Source organism: Arachis ipaensis, chromosome B10 (assembly GCF_059453495.1).
Source record: "Arachis ipaensis isolate K30076 ecotype BB chromosome B10, ASM5945349v1, whole genome shotgun sequence".
NCBI classification, from domain to species: domain Eukaryota; kingdom Viridiplantae; phylum Streptophyta; class Magnoliopsida; order Fabales; family Fabaceae; genus Arachis; species Arachis ipaensis.
In genome coordinates, this window is record NC_142435.1 from 136812284 (window position 1) to 136828304 (window position 16021).

At 38.6% G+C, this 16021-nt stretch overlaps 1 non-coding gene across 1 annotated transcript; it reads right to left on the reverse strand.

The window, feature by feature from the left end:
- Window positions 1–14686: 14686 nt before the first annotated feature.
- LOC148581848 (small nucleolar RNA R71) lies at window positions 14687–14790 on the reverse strand. The gene has a single exon (XR_015895692.1). It is a non-coding gene; the product is annotated as a small nucleolar RNA R71 (small nucleolar RNA).
- Between the last annotated feature and the right edge of the window lie 1231 nt (window positions 14791–16021).

The window sequence follows — 16021 nt, forward strand, 5'->3', positions numbered from 1 at the left end:
GAATCCAAAAAAGTTTCATTTAGCTTTAATGTAGTCCCACTGTGAGGTTAAAATTAAATAATTAACAAAATGTCCTACATAACAAGATTGATAATCTGAAAAATAAGTACAAGCTCCAGAGGCACAAAATTAATCGTGGATGCATCAATATATTTATTTGTCATTCTCCTTAGTTCTATAGAAAATATTTCATTTAAATTGTAAGAAAAATGATAAATAAATGTATTGATGCATCTACGATTGATTTTGTGCCTCTGGAGCTTGTACTTATTCTCCAGATTATCGACCTTATTCTTGTATTGCTGTCATGTAGGGCATTCGTTAATTATTTAACTTTGATCTCACAGTGGGACTACATTGAAACTAAATGAAACTTTTTGGGATTCAAATAGGATATTTTAAACTTTAAGAACCAAAACAGGATTACGCCCAAATGTAGGGACCAATTTAATATTTTACCCATTGTTTCTTTCTCCTATTGATAGTTCAGGCTTCAACGCCCAAGCCATTGGTATGTTGGTAATCCTAGAAATCATTATGTTGACCCAGCAAATAACTCAAACAATTACCATTTTATATATTTATATTAGAGAAATATTTGACGCTTTTAGTGAAACCATATTGAGACGTGAGACAGTTACACTTGTGAACTGTGAATGTTCTAATTCCATTGAAATTTGAAGTAAATAATATCAAAACACTATGCAAGTCTATAACAAAATAAAAGTACATTAAAGTCAAGTCTCAGAAAAAAAGGGAAGAGAAAAATAAGGTTGATCATCACCTAACCTCATTGGCTTTCCTTTTGGTTGAGGAATGTGGACAAGTTTTGCATCCTCCCCTTTTAGCCTTTTACCAACCACCATCCATCAAGGCATAGTATCAACACTTACAAGTTTCAACACGCTATATGATATTCCAATTTCAATAAATTTGAAGAAATTACAAATAACAAGATTTTTCGACTGAGAATTTGATGTCATGAAAGATTGAGCCTATATATAAGTGATTCATGTTTGGCAATGAGATGAGTTTTATTTAAAATAAAATAATTAAATGTTCTTATTCAGGAGGAAACATGGAATCCGAAGTTAAATACAATAATGATAAACTATTATTTTATGATTTATCTTGTGTTCAATTGAGTGTTTTTATCAATTCTTCACCCACTTATTCATAAGATTTGTATGATTTTACAATTCCTTCTTTATTTTATGATATGTGTGAAAACATGTTTCCTATGCTTTGAAAAATATTTATTTTAATTATCCTTTATTACCATTCGATGCCGTGATCTGTGTGTTAAGTAATTTCAGGCTTCATAGGGCAGGAATAGCTTAGAGGACAGAAAGGAAACACACAAAAATGGAAGGAACGCACAAAATTGAGTTTTGAAGAAAATGGCAGCGACGCGCACGCATGGACGACGTGGACGCGCGCCTAGCGTAAAACGCAAGCGACGCGTACGCGTGACTGACGCGTACGCGTGATAAGGAAAAACTCCAAATGACGCGCACGCGTGACCCACGCGCACGCGTGACGGGCACCACGTGCAGAAAATTGCAGAAGTCGCCCCCAGCGATTTCTGGATCCTTTTTTTTGCCCAAATCCAAGCCCAGAAACACATAATAGAAGCTAGAGAATGAGAGAATCAATAGACATAATGGATACAACATTCAGAATACACAATTTTAGGTTTTAGATGTAGTTTTCTAGAGAGAGAGGCTCTCTCCTCTCTCTTAGGTTTTAGGATTATGATTTCTCTTATTTTATGGTTATTTCTTCATTCCAGGTTCAATGTTCTTTTAATTTATGTTATGTTTCTTTTCTACTTTTATTTATTCTAATGCTTTTACTTGTTAATTACTTATATTGCCAAATTGGCTTAAGAACTCTTCATGTTAGATTTGAATATTCTATTTAATGCAATTTGTGGTATTTCAGATTTATGATTGTTTTATTCTATTTATGATATAAATAATTTAGATTTTTCCCTTTTGGATTTGGTTGAGTAATTGGTGACACTTGAGTTGTCAAACTCAGCGGTTGATTGAGAATTGGAAATTGCTGATTAATTTGGATCCCTCTAAAGCTAGTCTTTCCATAGGAGTTGACTAGGACTTGAGGAATCAAGTTAATTAGTCCACTTGACTTTTCTTTATTTAGTAAGAGTTAACTAAGTGGGAGCAACAACAATTCTCATCACATCTGATAAGGATAACTAGGATGGAATTTCCAGTTCTTATACCTTGCCAAGAGTTTTTATAATTATTAATTTATTTTTCTTACCATTTAAATTACTTGTTCCCTATTTCAAAAACAAAAAAACATACCTTTTTCCATAACCAATAATAAATCATACTTCCCTGTAATTCCTTGAGATACGATTCGAGGTTTAAATACTTCGGTTATAAATTTTATTGGGTTTTGTTACTTGTGACAACCAAACTTTTGTACGAAAGGATTCTCTGTTGGTTTAGAAACTATACCTACAACGCGAGAATTTATTGTGAATTCTTTACCGATAGAAAGTCCGATTCGTCAAGAATGGCGCCGTTGCCGGGGAATTGCAATTGTGTGCCTTATTATTGGTTATTGTAAATATTTTATTTTGCTTGTTTATTTGTTTTTATTTTTATTTTTAATTTCTATTAGCTACTATGAGCTCTCACCCCCGTCGCTTTGAGTTTAATTCTAATATTGTTGAAAGGAATGGAAGCTATAACAGGAACATGCATCAAGGTCAAAACAATCAAAGATGGAAGGAGCCACAAGGATCTGATCAACCCTTTTGGCAACAACACCTTCCAAGATACCATGGACAACAACCATTCTACAATGCATGCCAAGACAATAGTTATGGTAGACCCCTTCGTGACAAACAACCTCCACCAAATTACTATGGTCAAGAGTCATTCCAAGGTGCGTACCAAGATGATAGATATGGTGGACCCCCTTGTGGTTACCAACAAGCCCCATCATACGCCTATAAACTACCTCCTCAACATAGCTTTGAACCACCATACTCACAAGCCAACCACAACCATTCACCTCCATATGCCCCTAACCCTTATCCACCCTAATTCCAATCCAATTACTCCCAAGAATCACCACTTTCATATGCACCATATCCATGTCCGTCGAACCAAGAATCACAGGATCGTCTCAAGGATACAGTGAACCAATTTTATGCAACCCTTCATCAATTGGAGCAAGCGATAAATCGATTAGCCCCCAGTACGAAGGAGACACTAGAAGCTCCGGTGGACAGTAAGAAGCTTGACTTTGTACTGGAACAAGTAGAGGAAGCTGCAATTATCGAAGAAGAAGAATTGGTTGAAGACTTAGGAGACGCTAAACCTCCATGGGAATAAAAAATTGTAGAGAATTCTGTCAAGGAATTTGCAACCGATGCTAAGGAGGATAGTGCACAACCCCCAAGGCATGAATCTTATGAAGACATGGACGGAGCAGATCAAGAAGCAAGTTTCCTTGGTAGTGATGATCATAAGCCAAGCTTTCCTAATGATGACTTTGCAGTCACAATTGAACTCTTTGGGCTAGAAGATTCTTCCCTGAGCAAATATGAAGATGATGTGGAGGTAGATTTTTCTCAGCCTCCAACTTATGACTTGAGTGATGAGGAATAAATTGAAGACTTTGACCAAGACGTGGTTATAATTGAAGAGATTTTTCAGGAATTGAAAGAATTCATAGTGGATTATAAGGAAGTGGAGCTTGAAGAACCACTGGAAACACCTCTTCCGCGACCATTACCACCTAATACAAACTTCAAGCGGGTAAAATCCTTAGCCTTCATCTTTACTTTCCCACTTGAATATGGCTTGCTTGAAACAGATGGCCAGCTTAGCGCTCTTTGCGGCTTTAAGAGTAAGAGGGAGATGGTTAGTAATAGAAGTTGGTATCCAAGGTTCAATACAGTTCCACGCTCCGATTGGAAGTGCAAGGATTGGTATAGAGCTCGATTTAATGAGTTTCGGAAGATGTTTGGGTATCTCAGTGGAAATTCAGGTTACGTACCGCCCGGCTGGAAAAATGAAAATCAAGACAAAGACGGATACAAAAGCAAGGTTTGGGATCCTGGGATTCATTCTGATATTCAACACCCGTGGAGCCTGAAAACCTGCTTTGACTTGCTCGAAGGCTTTACGTGCCTAGTTTGGGACCCCGGAGAATATTGAAACTGCAAATGCTGGTGGAGATTTCTGGATGAGTTCAAACACAAGTCACTATAACAATGAGCTCATCAAACGTCCAACTTAAGGACTTTAACTAAAAGTGCTAGGTGGGAGACAACCCACCACGGTATGATCGTTCCTTTTTTTAACTTTAATTTTATTTCGTTTTGTTTGTTTTTAGTTTCATTTTATTTTATTTTATTTTCCCTAGAATCATTCATGACATCAGCATCGGCATCCTGCATACTGCATAAAAAAAATCACCCCATGCGTGCGCATGGGCCACGCGTGGGCGTCGACTCAAAATCGACGTCACAATCCAACGCCCAGAAAGTTGGGCTGAAATCGTGCGGCTGGTATGCGTTAGGCACAATTTGGGCAACGCGTTCGCGTCAATGACGCGAACGCGTCACTTTCACTTCACACATACCACGCGTAAGCGTGGGCGACGCATACGCGTCGCGTGGAAATTATTGCCTCCTCAATTGAAACAGAGAGTTGTGCCAAAATGACGCTGAATTTGTGCGTTTAGCGCAATTCTAGTCGACGCGTACGCGTGCGTCACGCATACGCGTCACTTTCATTATCCCTCACTCACGCGTTTGTGTCAATAGAGTTGTGCCAAAATGACGCTGAATTTGTGCGTTTAGCGCAATTCTAGTCGACGCGTACGCGTGCGTCATGCATACGCGTCACTTTCATTATCCCTCACTCACGCGTTTGTGTCAATAATGCGTCCGCATCGTTGCGTTTCAGCCTCATCCACGCGTTCGCGTGACCCACGCGTCCGCGTGGATTTGAATTTACTTACCCCCTCGACGCGGAAGCCCTAACCCCAGCGTCACCCTTTTTCCCCCTCCCTCCCTCACAGCCTTCCCTCTCCACTCTCTTTGCCCCTATGCAACCACTACCGCCGTCTAGCCACCCTGCCCCGCCACGCTGCGCCCCCGCCACCGCGCCACCCTCGCCGAACCACCCCCTCCCTTCTCTTCTTATCTTCCTCTTCTTCCCCTTCCACCCTCCTCCCTCCACTGCCCCCCGCCCCATCACCGAGCCACCACCGCGCTGCCCCACCCAGCCCTCTGCCACCAACCCCCAATGCCACCACCCAGACCGCCCCCTCCCCCTCCCCCTCTGTCAACCCCTACATCCGCCAAGGACCGTCGCTGCGCCGCCCTGCCACCGCCGCGAAACTTCCAGCACCGCCGTGTCACCAACCTGAACCACCACCCTCTCTTTGCGTTCAAATTGTTACTGCGCCCACCAGGTTCCGCTGAACACCGATTCCTTTCCCAGTTAGTTAGTTAGTTGCATATCTTTCAAATCCTGTTCAAATTAGGATAGTTAGAGACACATGATCGTAGTGGATTTTAGGTGGTTAGGTAGCTAGGATGTGGTTAGTGGATTTAAGTCTGATAATTGTGCCGTTCTTGCTGCTTGTTTTATCTGTCTCGCAATTTTAAAACTGATGTGATGATGATGTTGTTCATATGCTGTTCTTTACTGTTTAATGCTGTTGTTACACTATTCCACCTGAATTGCATTTCTTGCTGCAGATTGAGTTTGTTTATTCTGAATTCATGTGACTTGCTATTTGTTACTCTTTTCTGCACTACTTTATTATCATATGAACTGTTTCTGCTGCTGTTCTTTACCCGGGAACGTCCAATATATAGCCGGAATGCTGCCCAATTTTTTCCGCAAAATTGTTTCACTCCACTCCCATTCATGAACTGGCCTTGGTACTTTTGACTTCTGTACTGATTGGTTTCAACCAAGCCAATTCATGGATGAATGGGCTAGCATTCGTATTCTTTCTGGTTCCCTTATTAATTAAATAGCATGATTGATGATTTCAATTTCATTTTGCACTTTTTTTATTTTCATATTTATCATCAATTATCTGAAATATCTGCTTGAATGTGAGTTGCTTGTTATTCAAGTTTATGCAATTTTTGTTAATTAAGAACCGCAATACCATGCCACTTACTTTAACTTCACTTTTTAACTCTTAACTGCATTAACTTTCTAACTTCTCTATTAGTTTTCAACTAACTGCTTTCAACCCATTTCAAGGCATGATTATTGATGTTCCTGATAAACAAGAATTTCGCATATCATAGATCTTGGATTGTGATTTTAATTCTTTGACTTTCAAGCTTACATACAGTCCAAATTTCTGCATCTATCTAACTCCCTTCATGCTTATATTGCTATTTTATTCCTCTTTTGCCCATTTATGCTTATATTGTTCAAATCCTATTTGCTTACCTGTTTTCCTGCTTTAGTTTAATAAACTGTATTCTAGAACCTCTACTTTTCAGGATGTCAGACCCAAAAGGCAAAGGGAAAACCAAAGCAACCACAGGCAAAAGAAAGAGAGGAGAATCCTCTACCACTATCTTAGATATCCTCCATGATGATTCTTGACGGGAGAAGAATTTTACCCCACAGGAAAAAGCTGATCAGTTGGTGCCCGCCACAGACCCCGTCAAGTTTACCAACAGATACTGTGAACTCAAGTATCCGGTCTTCGCAACTTCAAGGAACCTATACCTGGAAAAGGCCCTCAAAATTTCAGCTGAACTACAACAATACACTACAGAACAGATAAAACAGAGAGGCTGGTTCTTTCTGGAGAGGAACTTGACTGAGGTCAATGCATCTTGGGTCAGGGAATTCTACTTCAACTACTTCAAAACGACCCTGGATGCAGTGCAGCTCAGAGGAAAGCAGATTCTGGTTACTGAGGAAGCAATTGAAGAAATCCTCCAACTCCAGCCTAAGTCAGATCAGCCAGATGGTTACCAGAAAGCTAAGGAGGATATGAGATTCATGATGTTTGACTGGGACGCAGTGAAGCAGACTATAGCACTTGATCCTACTGTCCCATGGGTCATGGGCAAGTCATCAGTGGCCCCAAAGGGAATAAAAATTATCTATCTAAATGATGAGGCTCGGCTATGGCAGCAAATTCTGAGTAACTACGTGATGTCGAGCACTCATGAGACTGAGGTGCCAGTTGCCATGATTACCTTTATTTGGTGCGTGATGCAAGGCAAGGACCTGTACCTTCCCAGATTTATCCGGCTATATGACCAGGGTCCATGTCCGAGGCACTATGCCCTTTCCCTACTTGATTACTCAGCTGGGCCGCCGAGCTGAGGTGCCCTGGGAGCTCGCGGATGAGAAGCCAACCGCCGCCGACTGCAAGAAGATTATCCCACACAGCAGGAAGTTCCAGGATTTGGGCTACAGACCACCCTTTCTCACTGCCTCCACTGAGGCAGCCACATCTTCTTCTGCCCCTTCAGCCCCTGCTGCACCAGCTACCACCACAGCACCTCCACCTGATTCAGAGCCCATCTACCACCTCGTGCACCGCCTATTTGACCGGTTGGATCAGATGGAGCGCCGCAACCAGCGGCAATATGAGAGGTCTGAGCGTCGCAGCAAACGATGCTATGAGCATTTAAAGTTGATGATCCGATCAGGCCACCATGACATCTCCTCCGAGCCTGACACACCATCAGAGCCATCTGAGGAGGAGGCGAATGATCATGAGGAGGAGGCAGCATCCCAGCAGGCAGAGCCCCAGCATGAGGAGCCTCCGCAAACACAGCCATCCGACTCACAGGCACCGATACAGGCAGAGCCTCAGGCACTATCACTATTAGAGCCCACAGAGACACCAGCAGCACATCCTTCCGGAGATGCCACTTCTTCACACCCAGTTTGATTGAGCATCGGGGACGATGCTATTATTTAAGTGTGGGGAGGTCGCCATCTCTGGCGAACTTTATTTTTGGTGAACTACTTTCAGACTCTTTTTATCCTATTTTGTTTATTTTTTGTATTTTTTATTTTATCTTATTTGTCTTTCAATACTTGCACATTTTCTTTTACTGTATTTCTGTTTACTTTATTATATTTTGTACTTTGGTTTATACATATCTTAGATATTTAGTTTAATTTGCACTTTTAGCTTATTAGTTGTGATATAGAAAATATAGATTAATTAGTTTAGTTTACCCTTTTAGCATATGATAAATTGGTTTAATTGAAAATAAAAAGAGTAAACTAGAAACTTTAGCTTTTTAGAATCACAACAATCCACACACACTATATATATATAGCAATAAATGTTAGTTAATTGACAACATTTTTCAAAGAAAATACTTATTTTTATAAGAGCCATTCAAGGATTCACATTGAGTTGAATGGAAACTCTTGATTTCTACTTGCATGATATACATAACTGATATATGGTTTTTGAGCCAAAGAACACACAACCCGTGAGTTTTTTAGCTTAATTGCATGGTTACATTTAACCGTGATTTTCATTCCTGTGTGTTTCGCCCTTCTTTTCTATGCTTGCAATCTTTACTTTGTTTCAGTCTATATGTCCAATATAGAATATATTTACATACTTGCATATGATTGAGGCCATTACTTGTTTTTGCTTACTTATCCCAAATAAGCCTACCCTTTTATGTCACCCTTGTTAGCCCCCTTGAGCCTTTTAATCCCCTTCTGTTCTATAACTATATTACTAGCCTTAAGCAGAAAAACAAATTAATAACCCAAATTGAATCTTTGGTTAGCTTAAGATAGAGATTGTGTATCAACTAAGTGTGGGAAAACTGTGGAAACTTGGGTTGATAGGAAGGTTTTATCTCTATAAATCATTTGAAATTTGGGAGCATGCTCATGTGAAACCAAAATAATTAAAATACGATGTGTATTGATATGTTTTGTTTATGTTTCAAAAAAAAAAATCCCTTTTAATTAAATAAATGAATGAGGGGACAAAATTACCCCAATAATGAGTTTAGTAAAGAAATCAATGCACATGGGGTAAAATCAAAATAAAATTGGTACATGAGTATGTGATAAGAAAGTGGAAAAATTATGGGAAGACTAGGCATAATTTTAAATTGTATAGAGTATGTATATGTTAGGTGAGATCTTAGACAAATCAAGGATTCAATTTATAGCTCACTTAGCCTTATATATATACCCTCACCTTTGCCTTGACCCCATTACAACTTTGAAAAGACCTCATGATGTTTGTATGTATACATTAAATATTTGTTGATTGGTTAGATGAAGAACAAAGTTTTAGAAAGCATGACTAGGGAAGAATAGAGTGATTAACCCCAAACACTGAGTGACTAGAGAGTAAATACAAATCCAGTGAGGGTTCAATAGCTCATTTCCATATATCCATGTTTAATTATTAATTGTCTTGCAAGTTTGTGAAATCTTTTAACTCAACTCAATTGTGAATGTGCTTTAACATGATTTAGCATTGGCTGTGCATATATGATTCCTTGAAAAATTTGACTCAATTTAATCACATATAAGCTTTATATATATAAGTGGATAGTAGTTAGAATTGCATGATTCATTTAGGTAGCTTGCATTTAGAATAAATTGCATTGCATAAGATTCTACCATTCTACCTTCACTCTTTTTCCATTTCTCTTGAATTAAGCATGAGGACATGCTAATGTTTAAGTATGGGGAGGTTGATAAACCATTATTTTATGATTTATCTTGTTCTCAATTGAGTGTTTTTATCAATTCTTCACCCACTTATTCATAAAATTTGCATGGTTTTACAATTCCTTCCTTATTTTATGATATGTGTGAAAATATGTTTCCTATGCTTTGAAAAATATTTATTTTAATTATCCTTTATTACCATTCGATGCCATGATCTGTGTGTTAAGTGATTTCAGGCTTCATAGGGCAAGAATAGCTTAGAGGATGAAAGGAAACATGCAAAAATAGAAGGAACGCACAAAATGGAGTTTTGAAGAAAATGGCAGCGATCACGCGTACGCGTGACAAGGAAAAACTCCAAATGACGCACACGCGTGACCCATGTGCATGCGTGACCCACGCGCACGCGTGACAGACGCCACGTGCAGAAAATTACAGAAGTCGCCCCCAGCGATTTCTGGACCCTTTTTTGGCCCAAATCCAAGCCCAGAAACATAGAATAGAAGCTAGAGAATGGGGGAATCAATAGACACAATGGATACAACATTCAGATTACACAATTTTAGGTTTTAGATGTAGTTTTCTAGAGAGAGAGGCTCTCTCCTCTCTCTTAGATTTTAGGATTAGGATTTCTCTTATTTTATGGTTATTTCTTCATTCCAGGTTCAATGTTCCTTTAATTTATGTTATGTTTCTCTTCTACTTTTATTTATTCTAATGCTTTTACTTGTTAATTACTTATATTGCCAAATTGGCTTATGAACTCTTCATGTTAGATTTGAATATTCTATTTAATGCAATTTGAGGTATTTCAGATTTATGATTGTTTTATTCTATTTATGATATAAATAATTTAGATTTTTCCCTTTTGGCTTTGGTTGAGTAATTGGTGACACTTGCGTTGTCAAACTCAGCGGTTGATTGAGAATTGGAAATTACTGATTGATTTGGATCCCTCTAAAGCTGGTCTTTCCATAGGAGTTGACTAGGACTTGAGGAATCAAGTTAATTAGTCCACTTGACTTTTCTTTATTTAGTAAGAGTTAACTAAATGGGAGCAACAACAATTCTCATCACACATGATAAGGATAACTAGGATGGGATTTCCAGTTCTTATACCTTGCCAAGAGTTTTTATAATTATTAATTTATTTTTCTTGCCATTTAAATTACTTGTTTCCTATTTCAAAAACCAAAAAATATACCTTTTTCCATAACCAATAATAAATCATACTTCCCTGCAATTCCTTGAGATACGACCCGAGGTTTAAATACTTCGGTTATAAATTTTATTGGGTTTTGTTACTTGTGACAACCAAACTTTTGTACGAAAGGATTCTCTGTTGGTTTATAAACTATACTTACAATGTGAGAAATTATTGTGAATTCTTTACCGATAGAAAGTCCGGTTCATCAAATCACTCCAAATATTTTGAATGCTATCAATTGTTCTGGTCTACCGCCTCACCAGTTGACTCTTATAAAAGGTGTACCGGTTATGTTACTATAAAGTATTGATTAATCAAATGGGTTATGCAAGGGAACCGGTACACAAGTTGGGTAATCATGTTTCTGAATACATTATATTAACCGATAAAAACAGGTAAAGTGGTTCTAATACTACGCATGAACATGATATCCAATAACCAAACTATTCCATTTAGGTTTTAAAAGAGACAATTTTCATTAATTGCCTCATTTTTTATGACTATTAACAAATGTTGAGTTTAGAGAACTAAACTATACATGCATGGGTCATACGGGGGTTGGGTTTCATCTCAAGCTTCTTGGTCCATTTTTGTTTAACTTATTTTCCTGCATACTAAACTAAACAAATCACACAAACAATTTGACAATAACCCAATAATGTTTAGTCATCATCTTAATCATAGTTTAGTTCTCTAAACTCAACAATCTCCTCCTTTATGATAAACATTATTAAACTGAATTGAAAACATTAGGATAGAGCACTTTCCTTTGAAGATTTTCAAAAATTTCCCCTTTTCTTTTGTTCAATATGCTCTCCCTTAATGTGTGCTTTAATCAACCTGATTAACACACAGAAAAAATATCTATATGCACAGAAATGATGTGTTCCTTTTATCAAGTAGTAAGTGATCCTTTTGAAAATTTTCAAGAAACATTAGGATCCTTTAAACAGAGCAAAATAAACTTTTATAAAGCCACAAAAAGAAAAACTGATCCAAGAATAACATAAATTTCAAAACGGATCATTCAAACAAATTTCAGCAAATTAGCTCCATATTTAGATCTAAAACAGAAGGCATTTGGAGCAGAGAATATTATCAAAACAATCAGGACTAAGATAGTGCTTAAAACCAAGTAAGTGCCTAAAACAGAGCATTAAAATAAGGCAGTGCTTAAAGCAGAGAACTACTCAAACAGAGTACTAAACTAATCACCTGAAATTTAAATTATTTCAATTCATTTTCAGCTTTCTCCCCCTTTTGTCATCAAGGAGGGACACATCATATGTCAAAGTTTGCAAGACTCTTATCAATTCACAAAAATCATCAGTCAACCTTGAAACATGCATGAATCAGAGCTAAACCAAATATTAATTAAATGCTACTCATTCACAAGCTCATATGCTAAGCTATAAACAATCATCACATCCGGATCAAACTGCAGATTTTTAAACACAAATTCAAGTAATAAACAGCAGCTTCAAACATCATCATCATAGATCAAAATAAACAACAGCTTCTCAAGTCATTTTTCTTTCTCCCCCTTTTGTCATTAAGGAGGGATACTGATAAACCATTATTTTATGATTTATATTGTGTTTAATTGAGTGGTTTTATCAAGTCTTTACCCACTTATTCATATGATTAGCATGATATTACAATTCCTTCCCAAAATTGTTCCATGGTTGAAAACTTGCTTCCTAGAGATCTTTTAATTATGTATTTTAATTCTCCTTTATACCATTCGATGCCCTGATCTGTGTGTTAAGTGTTTCAGGCTTCATAGGACAGGAATGACTTAGAGAATGGAGAGGAGGCTTGCAAAAATAGAAGGAACACAAGAAACTAAGGAGATGACCAGCGAACACTGACGCGAGCGCATGGCTCATGCGAGCACGTGAAATGAAGAAATCATAGCGACGCGAACGCGTGCCTGACACAAACGCATGGATTGAAGTCTGCACGAATGACGCGAATGCGTGGACGACGCGAACGCGTGACAAGAAAAATCGCTAAATGACGCGAACGCGTGGATGACGCGTACGCATGACTTGCGCGATCTGCAAAAATAACAGAATACGCTGGGGGTGATTTCGGGCCGCATTTTAACCCAGTTTTCGGCCCAGAAACACAGACTAAACCTAGGGAACATGCAGAGACTCATCACGCATCCACACACATATTCAGATACATCGATATCAGGATTACTTTTAGTTTTAGATCTGAATCGAGATTAGCTTTACATTAGTAGTTTATGCTTTTGCTTTGGATTTTGGATGCTGAAGAGTCATTACCTCCGTCGAAGTTATTACTTTAGTTTGTTTCCTTATTCCTTTACTCTTTTCAGTTGATCATTGACCCTATTCAAATAAGTATGTTACATTTTGGAATTATTAATATATAGAGTTACTTTTACTTTTAATTGATTTTAAATCTCTATTTTATTTTATTTTATTCAAATATGTCTTCTTATATTTTTATGAATATTAATTCCATGTCAATGGAGTAGATTTTCTACTTGACATGGGGGTTGATTAAGAGGAGACACTTGAGTTGGAATGCTCAAGTGCTTAGTTAAATTGAACATTGTTAGCTAATTCTATATCTACTAATGCTAGACCTTCCCAAGGGAAAGGACTAGGATCTGTGGATAAGAATCAGTCCAATCACTTGACTTTCCTTTGCTCAGCAAGGGTTAACTAAGTGAAAACAACAACGGCTTTACATTACACTTGAGAAGATTCCAACAAGGATAGAACTTCCAATTAATCAATTCCCCAGTCAAAGCTTTTTATATTAATAATAATTCTTAGTTTTATTGCTTTAATTTACAATTGTTTTAATTACTCATTATCCAACTCAAACCTTCTGAAAAATTTCTAATTAATAAATTAGCACTCTTTTCTGTAACTCGTTGGGAGACGACCTGGGACTCATACTCCCAGTATTTTTAATTCTAATTTTTGTGACAACCCTTTTTAAATTGAGAAGGCGGATCTTAGCTGGTTGAGAACTGTACTTGCAACGCATTTCGTTTATTAATTTCTTAACTGGTCAATTTCTGCCACCATCAGTTTTTGGCGCCGTTGCCGGGGAGTTGCAATAGTGTGCTAGATTATTAATTAGTGTACATATTTTTATTTTTATTTTGTTACCATGAGCTATATGTCTTTCTCATTGAATGATGCGTTCATTGCCTGATCCGAGCTTAGCCGCTTTTGATCCTGAAATTGAAAGAACTCTTTCACGTATTAGGCGAGCTCGACGTCGGTTAGCCTCTGAGGGTGGTGAAGTGATTGTTATCGATTCACCAGTCTCATCTGAGGGCGAATCTGAACCGCCATCTGAGAGCGAGACAAACTCTTTTACTACTAATTCAGTTGATTCACGTGCAGATAACATGACAGCACCTAGGAGGATTACTCTCCAAGAAGCTGGAGCCCCAGACTTCACTTTGCAACCGTATCAAGTACGTCATCCAAATCTGGCTGCAGACTTTGAACTGAAGACTGCACTAATCAACTTGATGCCCAAGTTTCATGGCCTACCTGCTCAAGAGCCTATTAAGCACCTTAGGGATTTTCAGACAGCCTGTTCTACTGTTAGGCGTCATGGTGCAGATGAAACCTCTATTCTGTTAACTGCTTTCCCATTTTCTCTTGAAGGAAAAGCGAGGGAATGGTACTACACCTAACCTGAAGCGACTGTTACTAACTGGGATACACTTAGAAGAGAATTTTTGGAAAAATACTTCCCAGCTGAAGTTACTGATAGATTGAGGAAAGAGATTTCAATGATTATTCAGGGCGAATCTGAAACTCTCTATGAATATTGGGAGCGCTTCAACAATCTACTGGACGTATGCCCCCATCACATGATTGATAGACTGGTATTGATCAGCTACTTCACTCAAGGCATGAACCCCCAGGATAAGACAACACTGGATGGTGCTAGTAATGGTTCCCTGAAAAAGTACAGGACCGCAGATGAAGCATGACAACTGATTAGCAACTTAGCTGAGTCCACTAGGAATCACAGGCAGAGGCGTAGCCACTCTAAAGCTGTTGCAGAGATTTCCTCTAGCATTGAAACTACTGCTCTTACCCAGAGCATATGTGAAATGACCAACCTACTGAAACAGATGCAGATAAACCAACAACAAACACATAAAGCTCAACCTCCCCCACCACAGCAAAGCCAACAGTTGGTTCCACAAAGAGTATGCGGTATCTGTGCTGATTATAGTCATTATACTGATGAATGTATGTAGCTCCAACAGGAAGACAACACTGTGGCAGCCACTCATAACTTCTATGACCGCCCAAATCAAGGATACAATCAACAAGGTGGCAACTACAACCAAGGTGGAAACTATAACCAAGGATGACAAGACAACTCCAACCAAGGTTAGAGGGACAACTATAATAGAGGAGGCAGAGACAACAATAGAAACCAGAGGTAGAATAACAATAATAACAATAGACAGCAGAATCAGAACCAACCTTACAGAGCACTTCACCTAAGACAGTCCCCAGGGCCCCAACACAACCAGCAACAGGTTCCTCAGATCACTTACTCCAATTCCTCATCAAATGATGAGATGCTCCATTCTCTTGCACAAGGGCAACAAGACATGCAGACGCAGCTGAACTCTACTTTAAATGGTCTGACTGCCACTTTACAAGCTCTCGTCTCCCGGTTAGATTCATCACCTAATTCCACCAATCAACCTTCAAGCTCCAGTGGAATTCCTTCTCAACCTCTACCTAATCCCAAAGGTGGCATCAATGCCATCACTTTAAGGTCCGAAACCACACTGCAAGAGAGGAACCATGAAGAGCCAAGCTCACCAGAACACGTCCCAGCTAAGGATGTAGTAGAAGTGGAAGATGCTGAAGAGGAAGAGGACGTGCAAAACATAGTTGAAGAAGAAGCAGCTCAACCACAGAATGAAACATCAAAGGATGCAGAAGCTGCAAGTAATGCCATCCCTATCCCATTTCCACACCTTGCAAGGAAATCCAGGAAGCAGATGGAACTTGACCCCAAAATGGTAGAAATATTCAAAAAGGTTGAGGTAACTGTTCCCCTTTTTGATGTTATTTAG